The following is a 21,870-nucleotide window of genomic DNA, read 5'->3' on the forward strand; positions in this document are numbered from 1 at the left end:
CCGAGTTAACAAGGGCCGACGACATGTCACCTTTGAACCAGGAGATTGGGTATGGGTTCATATGAGAAAAGAAAGGTTCCCGACACAAAGGAAATCCAAGCTAGACCCACGAGGCGATGGCCCATTCCAAGTTCTTGAACGAATCAATGACAACGCCTACCGCATTGATCTTCCCGATTCGAAGACGAATCCTTTTAAGGAAGGGGGAGATGATACATGCACCACATGCCCTAGAGCTAAGGATGATGAATTTACTATACCACTTGCCCTATCACACGAGGCCGGACCAAACTTCTTAAAGACAAGCTTCAAAGCGTAGTTCAAGCATTCATCCGGAAGGGTCTAATAGCAGCATATATTCAACAACTTTTTGAAGGGGATCCAGTTGTTATCCGGTCGACATGTCTTCTGGAGATACAATCGTCTGTCTCTTATCTTTCCAACGGTTCTTGAATCGTATCAATCCGATATCAGGAACTCAAGATATGGTCATTTTACTGAAGACGGTGCATGCAGGAAATCCTATACGGGATTAATACGTTATTTTGTAAATATTACGAATTTTCAATATTTATATTGATTATTTGTGATATAATTTAATATAGGATGATTAATTATATTTTAGGATCAGATTTATTATTTTATTAGGAATTAAGTTTGGGTTAAAACAATATTTTTACTTATTATTATTTTATTAGGAATTAGGGTTAAAACATGTTTAGTTTATTAATATTTTATTCTTTAGTTATTTAGGACCTTTAGAATTCAGCCCCTATATAAAGGAGGCTTCATTCAACTTTGTAAATCAGATTTCTTTGATCAATAATACAACAAGAGTTTGTTTTTGCAAGTGCTGATTGCCTTGTTCCTTCGAAGCTTCTTCTCCTGGAGTTCTTTCAAGTTCTTGTGAGGGAGATTAATCTTCACACTCCAATTTGCCTTTTCATCGCGACTAGGAGGGTTGGTTAGAGCCATATTATCGTGTTTGCCTTTTCATTGCGACTAGGAGGGCTCGATAGGACATTATCCATCGATTTTCCACATCCATCCACGCCATCAATCATCTTTACCGTTCACTTTCATAAGGGAGATCTTTGATTTCTTGGTTATTTTCTCTATTCTTAATTCCTTTATCTTTTGTTTATCTTATTTTAATCTTGTTTCTTTTCTTGTTTCTAGCACTAAAAGAAACCCTAAAGAATCCTAGCTATTGCCGCCACCTTCCTCATTCATTCCTTATTGTTCTTCATCGAGTCTAGAGCTTTTCTAGGTTTGATTCTTCAACAAGAGTAACGTTCATCAATCCGCCACCGCTTCCCTATCACTGCGTGTGGCGTGAAGATCGAAGGTGCGGGTGAGGGCTGTTGTAGCGCAGAAGAGATTGGGGCTAGGGTTGTAAAACCCTAACTGTCATCGGGTCTTGGGGGTCGGTTCAGGTGTGGTTCACGGGCCCTGAACCCAGGTGAGGGTCGCGTGTTGTGTGAAACTTGGGCCACTGTCCTTCTTTGTAAAAAACGTTGGGCTTGTGTTAGGATTTTGAGAAGCTCGAATCGACAACCGGAACGGTTTGCAAAGAGGGGTCGGAACGGTTTTGTGTTTAAGGAGTAAGGAGATTGAAAAATAGAAAATTGCACAGCGATTTAGAGTGCTTCGACTTTCTCAACCAAAGTCTACATCCACTACCTTATCTCCTCACCAAGGATTTTCCAATAAATTCACTAATTTGTTCTTTCTTTTGAGGACAAAGAGATAACCTTACAACTCCCTAGTTTTTCCGGGCTAAACTAGAACCTTTCCCTAGCTTTTACACGGGATAAGCTAGAACCTTTCCCCTTTAAAATAAGATAAAAAATGTAAACAAGAAAACCTCTCTAAGGTAGGTGTTTACAAGATTGAGCTCACAAGAACAAAATATTTACAAGAGAAAGATGAAATAAGAATGAAAAACTCTTCTCTTGTGTTTGATTGCTTGGATAGTTGTTCTCTTACTTCTTCAAGTGTCCTTAGCTTGTATTTATAGCTTGGAATGTGTTTGAAGTCATATCTAGCCGTTGGGGATGTTTTGGAGCCGTTTGGGAATGATTTTTCTGTAAAAATAGGCTGCCCAGAATGGGGGGAATCGGTACCCCTTCATAGGGAATCGATACCCCTTCATAATATTCAAATATTATGACCGTTGGGCTGATGAACAGTGAGAGAATCAGTACCCTCAAGGGGGGAATCGGTTCCCTCCAAGTAATCTGTTATTTCTCGGAGCCAAACCATGCAGGGGAATCTGTACCCGGGGAATCGATACCCTTGGGGGGAATCTGTTCCCGGGGAATCGATACCCCCTGGGGGGAATCTGTTCCCTCTGGGCAATCTGGTTTTTCTTGCTAAAATCCGATTTTAATGAACTTTGAATTATTTTTGAAACCTTTTGAAAACTTTGAATAAATTCAATTCAAGTCCAAAAACATTTTGCCTTTAAATTTGTTATATCGAAACATATTTCAACAATCTCCCCTTTTTGATATAACAAAACATTTGAAAAATTATTTTTGGCAAAACTCCCCCTTAATAAAATGTTTAATGAAAAAGATACCAATTGTTACCAATTGTTGAAAAATATATGAAAATGTTAAGCTCCCCCTTTTTCATTAAGAAATTGAATTTTTAAAACAACCAAACTTCTCCCCCTTTTTGTTATATCAAAAATAATTCAATCTTTTAAAGTTCTAAAATAACATTGGAGAGTAAGTGGTAAATTTGACATTTAAAAATTTATTTAAAAAATAAAAAACTCCCCCTCAATAAATGCATTCCAAATAAAATTTAGCTTTAAGAACTTGACACTTAAACAAAATTGAATTTCAACAAAGAATAACAAACGTGTTAGTAGCACATGAAATTCAATATATCCAAGTCTAAAATACTTTATGCAATACCAATTGTTGAAATTTGATATTAATACCAATTGTTTAAAATTAAGTGGATTTGCATAAAGTTCCCAAAAATGTTATGCATTTTGAAAATTTTGATATCAATTGTTAGAGAAATATCATTTTCATTTAAACCATATGCATAATCATTTAAATTTAGGTCAAAAATTTAAAATTTATAAATTCAAAACATTTGAAAAGTTAATATAAATTGTTAGAGAGATATCATTTGCATTTAAAACCAATTTTGACCAAAATTTTATTATGATGAACAAAAAATTCTTAAAAATTAATATAACTTTAAAATGTTCATCATAATCATCTTTTCAACATACATGAGATTAAAACAATGATGCATAATCATTTAAAAACAAAACTCATGCATGCTTAAAATCAAATGAGCAACCAAATAACCAAAATTAAAAGCATTAAGCTTAGAGGTTACCCATTCCTTTTTCATGTGTGGCTAGAGCATCTTGAATATCATCACTCTCATCACCATTGCTCCCACACACCTACAAGAGACATTTAAGTAGATTTTGGTATCCAAATTGCTTTGGATCCTTGGACGTTAGTTTCAATGCCCCTTGTTCCTTTTGGAACCCATACTTGTCTAATTTTAAAATGTTTTCCTTTCTTTAAAGGAAAAGCATGTTCCAAATGACCATAAAAATGACAATGCGAGCATTTTGCCATTTTTAAACATAATAGGTTATTTTTAGAAATTAATTCTTTTTCTTTTGTTAAGCCTTCAAGCTTAACTTCTAACTCAAAATTTTTCTTTTCTAAATCATTTATTTTGATTTTTGAAAGCTCTAAATCATTTTTCAAAATTTCATTTTGATTTTCAAAATCAACTTTTGCTTTCAAAATCAAATTATCTTTATTTTTGAGTTTTGAAATTAATTTCGTATATTTGGAATTCATGATCTCAAATCCCAAATACAACCTATTATAAGCATCTTGTAACTCATCAAAAGTAAATGAATTAAATTCATTTGAGTTAGAAGATACCTCGAATTCTTCTTGAGTTGCCATGAGGCATAGGTTGACTACTTCATCTTCATCACTCCAAGATGCAACAAATGCATTTTCCCCTTTTTCTTTAGAATAGGACATTCATACTTAGCATGCCCCTTTCTTTGACAATTAAAATATATCGGGGGACTCTTCTTTTTGGTTGATTCATGTTTCACTTCCTTGAAAATCATGAATCTCTTGAGTTCCTTCAAGAGCTTGACCATCTCTTCTTCTTGTTCATCATCGTCTTCATCCACCTCATCACTTGAATCTTGATAGCTTTCAATGGTGGATTTGAAGGCAATGCCTACCTCCTACTCCTTCTTTTTCTTGTTTTATTCTCTTTCCTTTCTTCATCTTCCTTCACCATCATCTCATGAGTGAGAAGGGAGCCAATTAGTTCGTCGAGAGTGAGAGACTTTAGGTTTCTTGCTTCGATAATGGCCGTCTTCTTTGATTGCCACTCCTTTGGAAGAGAGTAAATCATCTTCCTCACAAGCTTCTCATTTGGGATTACTTCTCCATATCTGTTGAGACCGTTGACAATCATAGAAAATCTATCCTTCATAGCTTTGATGTCTTCATCGGGTTTCATCTTGAAGTTATCGTGGTTGAGAAGACTTTTCTTTGATTCCCTCACTTCATCGGTTCCTTCATGAGTGACTTGGAGCTTATCCCAAATCTCTTTGGCACTGGAACAAGATGAGACTCTTCCATATTCATTTGGGCCTAAAGCACAAAATAGAATATGTATAGCCTTAGAATTAAGCTGAAAATTTTTCTGCTCTTCTCTACTCCAATCGTTGTACTTGTCGGGTGGAGAGGAGTAACCGTCCATGATTGAGTACCAAGCTCCTAGATTATATGATTGAATGAAGTACATCATCTTATTCTTCCAATGTGCATAATTTTCTCCATTGAATAAGGGTGGCTTGTTGACCGGTTGTGAATCCATAATAGGATATTCTTCAAGATAATAAGCACCGGAGGAAAAAGTTATTTATTTGTCGGTTGCGTCGGGAATTGGTAGAGCTTCTTCTAGGATCGTCTCAAGGTGGTTAAACCTTCTTAACGGGTTAGACTCTGATGCCAATTGTTAGGATTTTGAGAAGCTCAAATCGACAATCGGAACGGTTTACAAAGAGAGGTCGGAACGGTTTTGTGTTTAGGGAGTAAGGAGATTGAAAAATAGAAAATTGCACAACGATTTAGAGTGCTTCGACTTTCTCAACCAAAGTCTACATCCACTACCTTATCTCCTCACCAAGGATTTTTCAACAAATTCACTAATTTGTTCTTTCTTTTGAGGACAAAGAGATAACCTTACAACTCCCTAGTTTTTCCGGGCTAAACTAGAACCTTTCCCTAGCTTTTACACGGGATAAGTTAGAACCTTTCCCCTTTACAATAAGATAAAAGATGTAAACAAGAAAACCTCTCTAAGGTAGGTGTTTACAAGATTGAGCTCACAAGAACAAAATATTTACAAGAGAAAGATGAAATAAAAATAAAAAACTCTTCTCTTGTGTTTGATTGCTTGAATAGTTGTTCACTTACTTCTTCAAGTGTCCTTAGCTTGTATTTATAGCTTGGAATGTGTTTGAAGTCATAGCTAGCCGTTGGGGATATTTTGGAGCCGTTTGGGAATGATTTTTCTGTAAAAATAGGCTACCCAGAATGGGGGGAATCGGTACCCCTTCATAGGGAATCGATACCCCTTCATAATATTCAAATATTATGACCGTTGGGCTGATGAATAGTGAGAGAATCGGTACTCTCAAGGGGGGAATCGGTTTCCTCCGAGTAATCTGTTATTTCTCGGAGCCAAACCATGCAGGGGGAATCTGTACTCGGGGAATCGATACCCCTGGGGGGAATCTATTCCCGGGGAATCGATACCCCCTGGGGGGAATCTGTTCCCTCTGGGCAATATGGTTTTTCTTGCTAAAATCCGATTTTAATGAACTTTGAATTATTTTTGAAACCTTTTAAAAACTTTAATTCAAGTCCAAAAACATTTTGCCTTTAAATTTGTTATATCGAAACATATTTCAACAGCTTGGGCCTGCCAAAAAAAAAACAAAGTATAAATGTAAATAGAATTATATTATATTAATGTAAATAAAATTATAATATAATTTGTAGTATTAAAAATAGGGACGAAATTAGGTGTCTTCATTAAGCATTGTACTTTTATTTAACAAATTTAAATGTAATTTAAAAATCATATATCCATAATATTATAATATCATATTAAATAATTTTAATTTATATGGTACAAATTAAATATTTATAATATAAAATTAAGAGATGCTATTTATTTTATCTATATCTATTTTATTTTAATTCAATGAACCTAATAAAAGTTATTTTAATTAAAATTAAGAGTAAAATTAAATTTTAGTTATAATTGAAGAGTTAAATGAGATATTTCTTAATAGTTTTATGCCTATTTTATAATTTAATATTCATCATATAACTTTTAAAAGTTAAATGTTCAAAAAAAATAATTTTTACATAATTTAATGAATATCTGTAAATTTTAGCTATAAAATTAATTATAAATGATATACATTCTAAAATTTTCCATATATATATATATATTGCCATTCCTCCTAGTCCTCCCAATTTTTTGCCCCCCAAAATCAAACCTTAACCTTTTTGAGGTAAGACGCGTTTTAAGCTTTCAATATTCTTGGTTTTTATCTTTAATCTTTATTGCTTGATCCGACCGGGATGTTATGTTTCTTTCAGTATCTTCCATTGTTTGATTGGTAAAGATGTCTCGTACGAAGCAAACGGCTCGCAAATCGACCGGAGGAAAGGCTCCCAGAAAGCAGCTCGCCACCAAGGTGTGGATTTGTTAGGGTTTTGATTTTCAGATTTTATTGGTATTGTTTGTTATTCGTAAATTTAGTGAATACGGTTCTAATTCTCCACTTCAACGGCAATCAATCGATTACAGGCTGCGAGGAAATCAGCGCCTACCACCGGCGGAGTCAAAAAGCCTCATCGCTATCGCCCTGGAACCGTTGCTCTGCGTGAAATCCATAAGTACCAGTAGAGCACGGAGCTTTTGATACGCAAGTTGCCCTTCCAGCGTCTTGTTCGTGAAATTGCCCCAGATTTCAAGGTAAGATTCTTGGAAAATTACAAGAAAGCAAGCCCCTAATTCCCCAATTCTCGTAATTTAAACTTTTGCGCTTTTTTGGCAGACGGATTTGAGATTCCAAAGCCATGCGGTGCTGGCATTGCAGGAGGCTGCGGAAGCATTCCTAGTGGGTTTGTTTGTGTGCAATCCATGCCAAGAGGGTCACTATCATGCCCAAGGATATTCAACTTGCAAGGCGCATTCGTGGGGAGCGTGCTTAAGCTTCACTTCAGTTTATGGGTTGTTCTTTGTAATCATAATGGGCTATACAAGATTTAAGTGACATTCGTATTTCATCAGAATATGTTGACACAAAGGGTGCTTGTCCCTCCTTTAAAGATTTCCTTTTTCAATCATTCTTAGTTTTTCTTTTGGCTTCATTGTTCAGATTTTTATAACCCTTTTTGTTTATTGATGGGTGAAATACGCTTTAGAGATTTTCCTGATTATTTTTCTTTGATCCTATTTACGAATAGAACATGTTGATCATTGATGATTTACACAAAGGATATCAGGAAGATATTTGGCAAGAATCATAGGTGAGCCAAGGGCTAGGTTTTTGTTGGATTACTAGATTCCATGACGCAGAATGGGTTGGTAACTGGCTTCATATTTGAATCCAAATACATATTTTGGGTCATTATGTTGGGCCAGACCCCAACTTGTATTTTGCAGACACTACATGGGCTTTAGTTCGTTATACCATTTGTCCTTTGCTATCCACAATAAATGCCCCCTACTCATAGCTGGTTCTTTCCTCTTTTGCATCATGTTCTGTTGCCGTTGGGTCTTTTTATCAAGCACGCATATAGAAGCCAATGTGGCCCATGTTGACGCAACCATAGCGTCGTTCCCATGTGCCTTCCTTAAGCACCTTCACATCTACTTCGCTGGCACCGCTTTGCTTTAATTTTAACAGAAAGCGACTCCCACATCACTCTAGAGTTTCCAATCACTTTCATATTCCCCACTTCCTACACACATCCTTTCTCTATATAAATCCAAGAGAATTATCATCAATCTCACTTGGTTCTTTTACCTTACCATTCCTTATTTGATAATTTTCTGTTGCTGGTACACAAATATACAGAGCCCACCATTGTGTTTATAGTTGCTGGACGCATAATACTGATTATAGATTGAGAAGGTGGGCTTGGTTCATTCTTGGCGCTGTGCTAATGCTAACTCGAAGAAACACTTCATAAGCCATCTTGATACAATATTAGTATCAATGATTAGACTGATTATTGCATTGTTTCTACAACTTATCCGAAAAGGACCTACCAATTCTACCTTTTGGCTGTTCTTGGAGCTACCTACCAGTAGTACTTCAACAAACATTTTCTATTAGCGTAAAAGTGTTCACTGGATGCCATGCTAAGTGCTGTGCTAGAAAAGCATATCCTCTTTCTTTATTGATCCCTACAACTTGGTTTGTTAATGCACTTGTCTCGTATACTAGTTCTACAAAAGCAAGGGGCAGAGATTGCTGAAATATATATATATATATATATATATATATCTATATATATATACATATATATATAGATATGAAAATAAAACAACAGCATGTCACAAGTGGGAAGAGCAATACTGATAGAAATAAACCTACACGACAACGCTCGAATCTTTAATTTGGATATTGAAATTCTTTCTTATCATTTTCTTCACTGAAACTTGGCCCAAATGCCTTGACTTGGAACATCTTGATGGACCACAAACAACAGATAGAAGCCTGCTGGCGCAAGGTTACGCGAACTTGGGGTCGTCACCTCAATGCTGTACGCTGAGTTCCCAGAGCCGTTTCTTTCACATCGCATAGTACAATCAACCTTTGATTCATGGAGAATGAATGTGTATTGAAAGTTGGTGCCACCATTGTTACCGACACCGAGCTTTCAGCTACTTCAGCTGTAATGACAACTTGAATCGTTATTCTCTTGTTCTATGTGAACCCGGACATTGACTTTGGATAAACAATTTTCGGTTGAAAACTACTGAATTCAGCGTTCAAATAGGCTGGAGAGAATGCCTCTAAGCTTAGTTCAGTTGGGAAAAAAGCACTTGTAAAATTGTAAAATGCGTGAGGATTGCTTCCACCAACTAGAACTCTGCCATCACGAAGTAATACTGTACATCCGAGGAATTGTTGTCGGTTTTTTGTGTCTTGAAACGTGACCCAATTTTGTTATCAGGCCGGTACAGTACTGGATTCAGAACCGGGTTCCGACCCATTTCCCAACCTGCTGTCCCGGAGCTAGCGCCGTTGATGAGTAAAACATTGCCATTTGGGAGCAATATCATGTCACCCAAACTCTATCTAAAGGCATAGTCTCCATCACCCACTGTGGGTTGGGGTCGGTTATTGCGATCCTGGCACAAGTGTTCAAAGCTCTAATAAAATTTCCTCGTAAGGCTTGGAAAAAAGATCCCTTAGGAGCACCCCCACAAATCAAAACTTCAGCTTGGATAGCTGCCGTTTCAAGTTATTCAATGGAAGCAAGGCAGCTGAACCCGTGCTTGGATAACTTCTATGATCACCACCTGGAATTTTTGGATACTTCTTCACAACTTTATGCTTCACGTAATCAAGCAAAATAGCTCGGTTGTTAGCAAAAATAAACAAGTTTCCATCGACATTAAGGAACACGAAAGGGTACAGATTGTTCTCTGCGCCGAAATCATTGGTTTCTAACAAGAACTGCAAATTAAATGTGTTGGCGGCAGCACTTTTAGGAATAAACTCGTAGTTAAATTGCCTGCGACCACCGATAATAATTTGTCTTCCATCTGGCAAGATATGGCTGGGGGCATACCATCTTCTGGCTGTCAACCCATTTGGTATTTCTTGCCAATCGCAGGTCCGGCTGCTGCATGGGCTAAAAATCCTGACCCTACGTTCACCATCGTTGAAACCACCAGCTTGGACTAAATTTCCATCAGGGGTGACAGCCCCAGAAGAGCACCAAACGTCGGTTTGGACCATAAGAGCCCTGAACTTATTGGACGGAACATCGTACTAGACGGAAAGCGCCGAACAATCTATTTTGAGAACTGCCTCGGTTGGGTCATTGCGGCATTTCCCATTTGGCAACGACAGATTTGATTTTCCGAAATCGGTTCTGTCGAAGATAACCACACGGTCGTTTCGAAGGAGTTGCATGTGCATGGCGGAGATGCCAATGCTACTTTGTAGAAGCTTCCACCTGCCGCCGTCGGCTGCAGAGGTGAGAATAAGGTGACATTGCTGTGAGGCAAAGAGTAGATGGGAGAGGAGGATTGAGAAAAAGAATGTTGGAATTGACATATTTGGTTTAATACAACTGGTGGCTCTGTATCCGTGAGATCAAAGACTGCTTCTTTGGTGCTCTTTATAAAAGCCTCGTGAGGCTTGGAGGATCCCACACGCATGTTCTTCGCGTGGGGAAGCTTGCGTCGATTAGTGAAAACGATGGTTTCTTCCATTTTGTGGTTTGGCTACTTCCATTTTCCATTATTATTATTATTATTATTATTATTATTGTTGTTGTTGTTGTTGTTGTTATATTTGTTTTGAGGATATATTATGTCCATTTCAAGGCTTGGAATTTCGCTTTATTACTGTTAATATCTTAGTTTCAACTTGCTGCTAATGATTACTACTTTACTAGCTCGTGTATAGTGTAGGCAAGCTTTAGCATCAGTCAGTATTGCTGTCTGCTGGTATACAAAATCACATGACCTAAGAAAACCACCAATAATCCAACTAGCCTTTTTAGCTTTTGAATGAGAAAACCACATGACGTAAGATATTAATTATGTGCATGGTTTACGTATGAACAGCAAACAAACGTAAGTAACATGAAAGCGGATTTTTTTCAATCTTTTATGAAGTATATTTTGATAGTTTGCATAATGAGTTTCGGCAGTTTTAAGCTTTGTTTCCTGTTAGGCCTTTAAAATACAACTGGTGTATATAAAGACAGAAGCCAATTTAATTGGCGACGAATTGTTGATGAAACAAAGATGTCTACAGCAAAGTAGGCTTTTAGGATCCCAATTATGAGATGCGGTCCCAACATTTGTAGACTATTGTAGTTGTGGGGTATTCAGCAAATTAATTACTTGTCCGACTCTACATCGCCCGTTAAGTTATCTCGGCGCTCCTATATTGAAACATTTTACAACTAGACCTGCAGTCTGCAGACACAACTCTTAATTCAAACATCATTTGGTTAAAACACCTGTGCTAACAATGTGTTTGTATATATTCCCTACGTGACCTGTGCTATAACTAACTTGACGATTATAGTTATGGCGGCTTTAATCCTATGAAATTAATCAATGATTAGGTAGCTGTAACTATTGTTTGTATGAAAACATCAATGTTCATTCAATGGACTCCCATCATTTAACTTTTTTAATTAATTAAATATATAATTTGATTGAATTCGATTAACTGTGAGAACCACATCTACTGTTCATATCAATTTATATTGTCCAACCATAATAATTGTGTTTTTTTTAATGACAGTGCCTGTAAGTTTGAGTGAGTAAATACTCAGTAAGGTTTACCATGGTGTTTCGATTACTTATGGGTAAATTGTTTCTTATATAAAAAACACATTTTTTTTAGTAAACAACTACTGACACTTCCACTGAAATTTAAAATTGAGAATTCCAGATATTAAGCAAACAACTCCGCCAGCCCATTAGAACATCAAAAGCAAAAGCAAAGAAGCCCATTAAGATATCATAAGGTTCAAAATGTTCTCAACCTTTTAGCATGGATCAATGAAGTTGCCTTATGCAGAGCTTTCACCAGTCCCAGCCTTAGCATATAAACACGTGGATACAGTATGGCAAAACTCTCGAGATAATGTTCTCGAATTTTTTATTTCACGATATAATGTACTCCCAAGATTAATTGCTCAAATAGGACGAATTGCACAGTGTTGGCCGTAAGTCACCATGCCTTCGGGGCGACCTACGGCGTGGCAGCTTCCCAACGAACACACATAGAGAATGAACGTGTTGCATGGCACATGCACGTCCCCAAGCATAGGTCGCCATGCCCCCCGGGCGACCTTGTAGGTCGCCATGCACGCCAGGCGACATGGTAGGTCGCCATGCACGCAGGGCGACCTTGTCCTGCGCCCTGCTCCCCGCTGCATGCTCGCCTGCTCCCCACTGCATGCTCGCCTGCTCCCGCTTCTCCATGCACCTTTATTCGCTGCATTATTGCAGCATAATTTTCGTTGCTTCATGCAGCATCATTTGTTGCTTCATGCAACATCATTTGTTCCTTCATGCAGCATCATTTGTTGCTTCATGCATCAATTATTGTTGCAATCCACGAGAATCAACGGCTCGTGATTCTTCAATTATTGGTGCATGGCAGCCGTCCCTTTAATATATAGGGGGTATGATATGGGGAAGCATAAGAAAGAAAGGGAGAAGAGTGTCGAGAGAAAGTGTTGAGTTAATCGATTGACGAATATGGCCAAGAGGGGGTGAATTGGCAAATAAAATTTTGGTGGAAGCTTTTTGCAGAAAATTAAAAGTGATTGCACAACGATTTAGAGTGGTTCGACTTTCTCAACCAAAGTCTACGTCCACTACCTTAGCTATCCACACTAAGGATTTTCCACAAATTCACTAATTTATCTTTCTTTTGAGGACAAAGAGTAACCTTACAAATCCCTCAAGAATTATACCCCAAATTCTTGAGAACACTCTCTCCCAAAGAGAACAATTCAAATTTTACAAACTTACAAGAAAATCCTCACAAGGCAAGATGTTTGCACAATTCTAGAACAAAGAAAGAACACTCAAGAATAATATAATTGAGCACAATAAGTGTTCTTGAAAGAAAAAATGAATATTGAATGAAATAGGCTTGAAAATGCTCAAACTTGAGGTTTGATGCTTTCTCTTTGATTCTCTCTTGATTCTTGTTGATTGTTGTTTCTTGTTGTTGATCAATGGCTTCTAAGCTTGATTAAATACTCCTTCAATTGATTCTGAATGTTAGGGATGATTAGTGGAGTAAATGGAGCCGTTTTAGTGTGAAATCAATTAATAAAACAGCTTGGAGCGTGGGGGGAATCGATACCCCCTCATAGGGAATCGATTCTCTAAGTGTAAAATTCAAATATTTTGACCGTTGAACAGGGGGAATTGGTTCCCTCCGAGCATTCTATTTTTCTCGGAGCCAAACCATTCAGGGGGGAATCGATACCCCCTTGGGGGGGAATCGATTCCCTCTGAGCTCTGGAATTTTTGGCTTTGAAATGGCTCGAAATATTTTGTAAAATTGCTTTGAAATTATTTTAAGTTTAAAACTTAATTTTACACTTGAGTAAGGATTAAAAATGACATTTGAAAGACTTGGAGTAATATTTTGATATTCGAATAATTATATCGAATATACTTAGAAAATCTTTTGGAAAATCTTAAAATTCATTTAACTTAATTTGTTATATCAAAATATCAAAATGTTTTCAACAATCTCTCCCTTTTTGATATAACAAAACATTTTAGTAATTTTAAGATTTTGAAATTACTCCCCCTTACTCTAACACTTCTCCCCTTTAAAACATTTTAACATTTCTCCCCCTTTTTGTTAAATCAAAAAGACTTTTAAAAGATCTTAAACAAGGTTTTGAAATCATTTAGCCAATTGATTATAAATATATTTATAGCTTAAGCTGCTAATATCACAATCAAGAGAAACGTTAGCCATTAGTTTATAATCAATATTCATAAACAATGTGTCATGGCAAAATTGTTCATACATCTAACATGATGTAAATGATGCAATAATGAATAAATTTAGCCAAACCAAATATATAGAAATATAAGTTCAAACATCCATAATCCATCAAATAAGTTCAAATATCCAACAACCAAAGTAAAAACAATACAAATACATTCAAAATGTTGAAACAATAAACTCCATGTTCTATTTCAAGGTACTAAAGCATGACAAATAATCAAGCATCTGTAGGAGGACCGGGAGGAGGAAAATGAGCTCGCATAGTGGCCATCTCATGTGAGAGTGCATTAATGCGTTCATTCATAGAAGCGTTATTCGCGCGCATCTCTCGGAGAATCTCCAATTGTTGAGCTCCCATTGAGGATAAATGAGACTCTATGGAAGAGAAGCGAGAATCCATAGATGCATACCGAAAATCGAATGTATCCATAAAGGATTGAAAGTATGGAGGCATTTGATCCTCTGGTCGTGCTTGTTCCTCTGGTGGAGCTTGTTCATCGTGCTGTTCTTGCTCATCGTCAGAGTCATCGGCTTTCGGAGGTTGTTCATGAATACAAACCCAAAGACCAGTTTATTCATTGAACTTCCATCCCGATTTGGTTAAAGAGAAGAGGTTGATTTTGTTTTTGAGGGGAAATGAAGCATCAAGACCAACTCTAAGCCCATCATTCTTAAACAGATTACTAAGAATACAACCGTAAACTAAAGAAGAACATAATTTTTTATTGGGAACAAGATTTATGGTTTCGACAAGTTAAGAAAAGATAATCTGTGGAAGGTTGATTTTGAGATTATTTTGGACACAATGTAGCCAAAATAAATCTAAGGCTCAAAGAGTGGAGTAACGACCTCCGGATGGTCGAAACCACCAAGAGATCATAAGGTAAAGAAAACGGTCGTGAAGATCTAAAACACTCGCACTATCCCTTCGTTTATACTGAGATCCTACCGTTAGTTTTTTATTATCTAACCCGTCATTATCTAATCCTAATACGGTGGCAATGTATTTCGAGTCAAGATAAAGGAATCATCATAGAAGATAGGATCGGATTCCTATGGTTAAGGTTTTATCTCGGTTTTGAATGCAAACGACATTAGAGTAGAAGATACGAACGAGTTGGTGGTAAACTATAGGTTCAAGCTCGAAGAGTTTATCAAATTTATACTCTTGAAGAGTAGGAAGATGTCAAAAATTGATGTCTAACATGGCTTGAAGAGATGAGATTCGTTCTTCCTGGATTTTTTAGGACTCAAAGTATTGAAAAAACCTAAAGTAGAGATTTTATCTACGACCGGGTTCATTGAAGCAAGAATTACGAATAGTCATGTTTGGATCATCGAGATTAAGATTAGAAATTTGTTGGATAGGTGGAGGATTTAGAGGTGAGTTTGGAGGTTGGCTAGAATGACTAGAGGAAGGTCTAGAATGTTTGTGAGGCATGATTTAAGGTAATCGGAATAGAAAGAATAACCTGCAATTTTAAAGCACATGTATGCAATATAATCAATCCCAAAACTCAATTGAGTCCTCAATATTTCAAGGTTCTCAAAACCAATCCTAATGGGCAAAGCTTTTGAAAACTATTGAAAAATAAAGGTTTGAAAATCAATATACACATAGTTTTCATAATAACAACATAATTAAATCAAAACAAAACAATTTTTTTTAATTTCAAAAATTTTCAAAATTTTTGAAAATTCTTGTGTTTTTGATGAAATTAGTTGTAGAATCTAGTTTCTAATCACTAAACAATCAATGCCCGATTTAAATTTCAACCTAAAACTAATTTAAACTAGTTCTAAAATCAAAAAAATGATAAAAAGAAGTTTTTAGAAAAATACCTTGAAGAATTTCGGATTAGAGTGAGATTGGATGAAGTTTGCACGATTTTGATGATTCCAACAGGTTTAGGAGTTGATATTTGAAGTAATTTCGATTAAAAATGGTGTTTTTGATGAAATATGAAGATGGGGAGAGAGTAGAGAGGAGAACGACGTGAGAAAGAGAGAAAGAGTTTGAGGTAAAATGAGGTATTCTGGGCGCGATATAACCATAACCCTCAGGGGGTATCGATTCCCCTGTGGGGGGAATCAGTTCCCCTTCAAAAGGGGATTCAGTTCCCCTTCAAGAGAGGTATCGATTCCCTCTGCACCAAAAATGCTAAAATTTGATTTTAATCTCTCAAAATGCTAAAATAATTTGTTCTAGTGGTATTGGCAACTCATATTACAAAAAACTAACTATGTTCAATCAATCAAATCTATCATTAAAATTTATTTGAACATATGATCAATTTTTTACAAAGAATCATAAACTCCCCTAACTAATAGCAAAGAATGCAATCAAAAGTGTTAATATAAGCATTTTTCATTTATTCTTAAAAGTGCTAAAAATTATTTTAAACACTAAGTGAAGATAGGTCAGTTAAACCTAATTGTCTCCTAAGTGTCCAAAATCTTTCCTTGTCTAAAGGCTTTGTAAAGATATCCGCTAATTGATGCAAAGTATCAACAAATTCTAGAACTATATTTTCCATAGTGACATGGTCTCTAATGAAGTGATGTCTTATTTCAATGTGCTTAGTTCTAGAGTGTTGGATGGGATTTTTAGTGAGACAAATAACACTAGTATTGTCACACTTGATAGGAATGGTTCCTACTTCAATTCCATAATAAAAAAGTTGTTGTTTCATCCATAAAACTTGTGCACAACAACTACTGGCTGAAATGTATTATGCTTCAGTGGTAGATAATGCAACACAATTTTGTTTCTTTGAAAACCAAGAAATCAACATATTTCCAAGGAATTGGCAAGTACTGGAGGTACTTTTCCTATCTAATTTGCATCCTCCATAATCTGTATCTGAGAAGACATGCAAGCTAAAACTAGAGTCTCTAGGATACCAAAGTCCTAAATTAGGAGTGTCCTTAAGGTATCTAAAGATTCTCTTAACAGCTAGTAAATGTGATTCCTTAGGGCATGATTGAAATCTAGAACATAAGCAAACACTAAACATAATGTCCGGTCTACTTGCAGTTAGATAAAACAAAGAACCAATCATTGACCTATATATTTTAACATCCACACATTTACCTCCTTCATCTATGTCAAGATTTGTTGATGAGCTCATTGGAGTGTCATGCGGTTTCCCATTTTCCAGTCCAAACGTCTTGAGCATGTCTTTGATGTACTTAGCTTGATTGATGAAGATACCATCTTTTCTTTTCTTGATTTGGAGTCCCAAGAAAAATGAGAGCTCCCCCATTATGCTTATCTCAAATTCACTTTGTATTAGCTTAGAAAATTCTTGGCAAAGAACATCATTAGTAGAACCAAATATTATATCATCAACATAAATTTGAACTACTAATAAATCTTTACCTTTATGCTTTAAAGACAATGTAGTGTCAACCTTCCCTTTGGAAAAATCTTTTTCAATTAAAAAGTTTGACAATCTTTCATACCAAACTCCAGGAGCTTGTTTTAAACCATAAAGTATTTTTGTCAATTTAAGAACATGATTTGGAAATTTTAAATCTTCAAAACCAGGAGGTTGTTCCACATACACTTCTTCCTTTATAAAACCATTTAAAAATGCACTTTTAACATCCATTTGATATAATTTAAATTCATGAAAACATGCAAATGCTAATAAAATTCTAATTGCTTCCATCCTAGCTATGAGAGCGTATGTTTCATCATAGTCTATGCCATCTTCTTGAGTATACCCTTGAGCAACAAGTCTAGCCTTGTTTCTCACTATATTACCACTCTCATCAAGCTTATTCCTAAATACCCATCTAGTACCTACAGTAGATTTATTACTAGGCCTTTCAACTAATGTCTATACTTTACTTCTCTCAAATTGATTTAACTCTTCTTGCATAACCATAATCCAATGTTCATCATTTAATGATTCTTTAATATTCTATGCATGAGATAAATGCAACATAATTACAAATATTTCTAAGAGAAGATTGAGTTGTTACCCCTTTTCATGGATCACCTATGATTTCACCATCATTGACATAGTTGTACTCTCTTGGGTAAAATACTTCCCTTTCTTCAAAGGTTGGATTCTCGAGAGGATCATGAGTTTCCTCATCTTTCGTTTCTTCCTTTGATGATGGTTCTCCAACGTCATGTCTAACGTCATTTGTATTTATAATAACTATATCATCATTCAAACAAGAATCTTTCCTCAGAAGGAGACTATCATCGAAAAAAACATGTATAGACTCTTCTACAACTAAAGTTCTTTTATTAAATACTCGATAAGCTTTAGAATTTAAGGAATAACCCAAAAAAATTCCTTTGTCACTTTTAGCATCAAATTTTGCCAAGATTGTCTTTACCGTTGTTTAAAACAAAACATTTACATCCAAAAGGATGAAAATAGTTAATGTTAGGCTTTTTAATTTTAAAAAGTTCATATGGAGTTTTCTTTAAAATAGGCCTAATCATTACTCGATTAATAACATAACAAGTGGTATTTGTGGCTTCCGCCCAAAAATATTTTGGCAAATTGTTTTCACAAAGCATGGTTCTAGCCATTTCTTCTAAAGTTTAATTTTTCCTTTCAACAACTCCATTTTGTTGAGGGGTTCTAGGTGCTGAAATATTATAACTAATACCATTAGAATTACAAAATTCAATAAATCCAAGATTTTCAAATTCAGTTCCATGATCACTCCTAACACTAGTTATAGAGTAACCTTTTTCGTTTTGGATTACTTTAGAAAACGTGATGAATTTTTCTAATGCTTTATCTTTAGTACTTAAGAATAGAACCCAAGTATATCTAGAATAGTCATCTACCAAGACAAATGCATATTGTTTTCCACCCAAGCTAGTAGTTCTAGATGGCCCAAAAAGATCTAAATGAATCAATTTCAATACTCTACTAGTTGATACATCATTAATGGATTTAAAAGAAACTCGCTTTTGTTTTCCTTTAGCACAAGCATCACAGATTTTATCATTATCAAATTTTAGTTTAGACAGCCCTCGAACCAAATCTCCTTGAATTAACCGTTGCAAAACACTCATACTAGCATGTCCTAGTCTCCTATGCCATAACCAACTATCATGCTCATCCTTAGCAACTAGGTATAAATTAGTCATATCTATAGAGTCTAAATGCACCATGTATATGTTTCCTATTCTATGACCAACAGGCATAATCCGATTAGATGCAATGTCAATAACTTTACAACCATTAGTTTCAAACATGACATTGAATCCTCTATCACAAAATTGACTAATGCTCAAAAGATTATGATTTAATCCATTCTCATATAAAATATTTCTAATTTGTATGGAAGAGGTATTACCTATTGTACCTATACCTTCGATGTAACGTTTTGAATTATCACCAAAAGTCACTTCTCCTTCATTTTTGGCGTTAAGCTCTATGAACCAGCTTTTGTCTCCAGTAATGTGTCTTGAGCATCCTCTATCAAGGTACCATGAGTTTGAATTTGTTTCCCGTGCCTTGTAGCAATGCTTCTTTTCCTACAAACATAGATTAATTTCTAATTTTTAGTACCCAAATTCTTTTAGGTTCATATTCATTAGTTTCCAAAATCCTAGTCCCCTTAGGTATCCATTTGTGTAGGATATCTTTATCTTTAGTAGTAATGAGTCCTTTAGGAACCCATATACTTCTATCGATTTTTCCATTAGAGGTTCTTCGAGGACCTCTATGATTGTAGTTTTAAAACTTTTTCTAACAAAGTTGGATTTTGAATTTTCTCCATTTTCAAAATGTTTTGTTCCAACTTTATCAAAAGAAGCTTTAAGATCATCAATTTTCTTTTGATGATCATCATTGACCTTTGAAAGTAAATTTTGCAAATCTAAAATTTTCTTTTCAAACTCTTCTAGTTTGATTTGCAAATCACTAATTTTATTTTCAAATTCTTTGTTGGTCTTGGATATGAGCTTATTTTCATTTTTCAATTTTGAAACATCATTTTTATATTTTAAAAACAATTTCTCATAATCCGAAGCCAACCCATTATATTCCTCTAATAACTCATCATAAGATAAATCATCTAATTCAAATGAGTTAGAGGTTACCTTAGAATCTTCCCCGAATGCCATCAAGCACAAGTTTGCTACTGCTTGTTCCTCTTCATCAGAACCTTCTTTATTGCTCTATGTAGCCACATGAGCCTTGTGCTTATTCTTTGATTGACCCTTTCTCTTCAATTGTGAGCAATCATATTTGACATGCCCCAGCTTTTTGCATTCATAGCAAATGATAGGGTCATTCTCTTTTGGTTCATTTTTGAGGCCTTCATTTCTTTTGAATTTTCTTCCTCGGTAAAGTCTCATCATTTTTCTAAACCGTTTGGCAAACAATGCCATTTTCTCGTCATCGTCATCTTCATCCGAATCACTCTCATCTTTTATGGATTTGAGAGCAACTCCAATATTTTTCTTCTTATCCTTCTCCTTTGGTGTCTCGTCAATTTTATCGAGGTCCACCTCATCTTCAAGCATCATTTCATGAGTGAGGAGGGAACCGATTAGCTCTTCAAGAGTTAAGGACTTTAGGTTCCTAGCCTCGATGATTGCAGTCTTCTTGGATTGCCATGATTTTGGAAGTGAGTAAACTAACTTCCTCACAAGATTTTCATTTGGAATGATCTCTCCATATGATTTGAGACCATTGACAATCGTTGAGAATCTATCCATCATAGCTTTGATATCTTCATTTGGTTTCATCCTGAAATTTTCATAGCTATGTGTTAGAAGGCTAATTTTAGATTTTTTACCTCGTCAGTGCCTTCATAAGTGACTTGTAGTTTATCCCATATTTCTTTGGCGGTTGTACAAGATGAAACTCTTCCATATTCATCTGGTCCAAGAGTAAAAAATATGATATGGATGGCTTTGGAGTTGAGCTAGAACATTCTTGTCTCTCATTCACTCCACAATCTTGGATGGGTGAGAGGCTTGATATATTCGTCTTCTACAACATTCCATGCTCCCATGTCACTTGCTTGAATGAAATACATCATCCCATTCTTCCAATAGGCATAGTTAGCTCCATTGAAGAAAGGAGACTTGTTGACGGACATCGAATTGAGACCGAAGTCAGAGTTTGAAGCGTCGGCCATTGATGACTTGAAAATCGATGTAACTCTTCCTGAATCGACTCAAGAGGAGATTAAACCTTTAAATGAGTGAGACTCTGGTACCAATTGTTGAGTTAATTGATTGACGAATATGGCCAAGAGGGGGTGAATTGACAAATAAAATTTTGGTGGAAGCTTTTACAAAAAATTAAAAGCGACTGCACAATGATTTAGAGTGGTTTGGCTTTCTCAACCAAAGTCTACGTCCACTACCTTAGCTATCCACACTAAGGATTTTCCACAAATTCACTAATTTGTCTTTCTTTTGATGACAAAGAGTAACCTTACAAATCCCACAAGAATTATACCCCAAATTCTTGAGAACACTCTCTCCCAAAGAGAACAATACAAATTTTACAAACTTACAAGAAAATCCTCACAAGGCAAGATGTTTGCACAATTCTAGAACAAAGAAAGAACACTCAAGAATAATACAATTGAGCACAATAAGTGTTCTTGAAAGCAAAAATGAATATTGAATGAAATAGGCTTGAAAAATGCTCAAACTTGAGGTTTGATGCTTTCTCTTTGATTCTCTCTTGATTCTTGTTGATTGTTGTTTCTTGTTGTTGATCAATGGCTTCTAAGCTTGATTAAATACTCCTTCAATTGATTCTAAACGTTGGGGATGATTAGTGGAGTCAATGAAGCCGTTTTAGTGTGAAATCAATTAATAAAACAACTTGGAGCGTGGGGGGAATCGGTACCCCCTCATAGGGAATCGATTCCCTAAGTGTAAAATTCAAATATTTCGACCATTGAACAGGGGGAATCGGTTCCCTCCGAGCATTATGTTTTTCTCGGAGCCAAGCCATTCAGGGGGGAATCGGTACCCCATTGGGGGGATTTGATTCCCTATGAGCAATCTGGAATTT

The 21,870-nt window shown here is 35.8% G+C and overlaps 2 pseudogenes; one reads left to right on the forward strand and one right to left on the reverse strand.

The window, feature by feature from the left end:
- Nucleotides 1–6,563: 6,563 nt before the first annotated feature.
- Nucleotides 6,564–7,405, forward strand: LOC120114634 (annotated as a pseudogene).
- A 1,264-nt stretch (nt 7,406–8,669) lies between these two features.
- On the reverse strand, nt 8,670–10,445 carry LOC120114715 (annotated as a pseudogene).
- Between the last annotated feature and the right edge of the window lie 11,425 nt (nt 10,446–21,870).

This window comes from Hibiscus syriacus, unplaced genomic scaffold, assembly GCF_006381635.1.
Source record: "Hibiscus syriacus cultivar Baekdansim isolate YM2019G1 unplaced genomic scaffold, ASM638163v2 tig00110239_pilon, whole genome shotgun sequence".
Classification (NCBI taxonomy): domain Eukaryota; kingdom Viridiplantae; phylum Streptophyta; class Magnoliopsida; order Malvales; family Malvaceae; genus Hibiscus; species Hibiscus syriacus.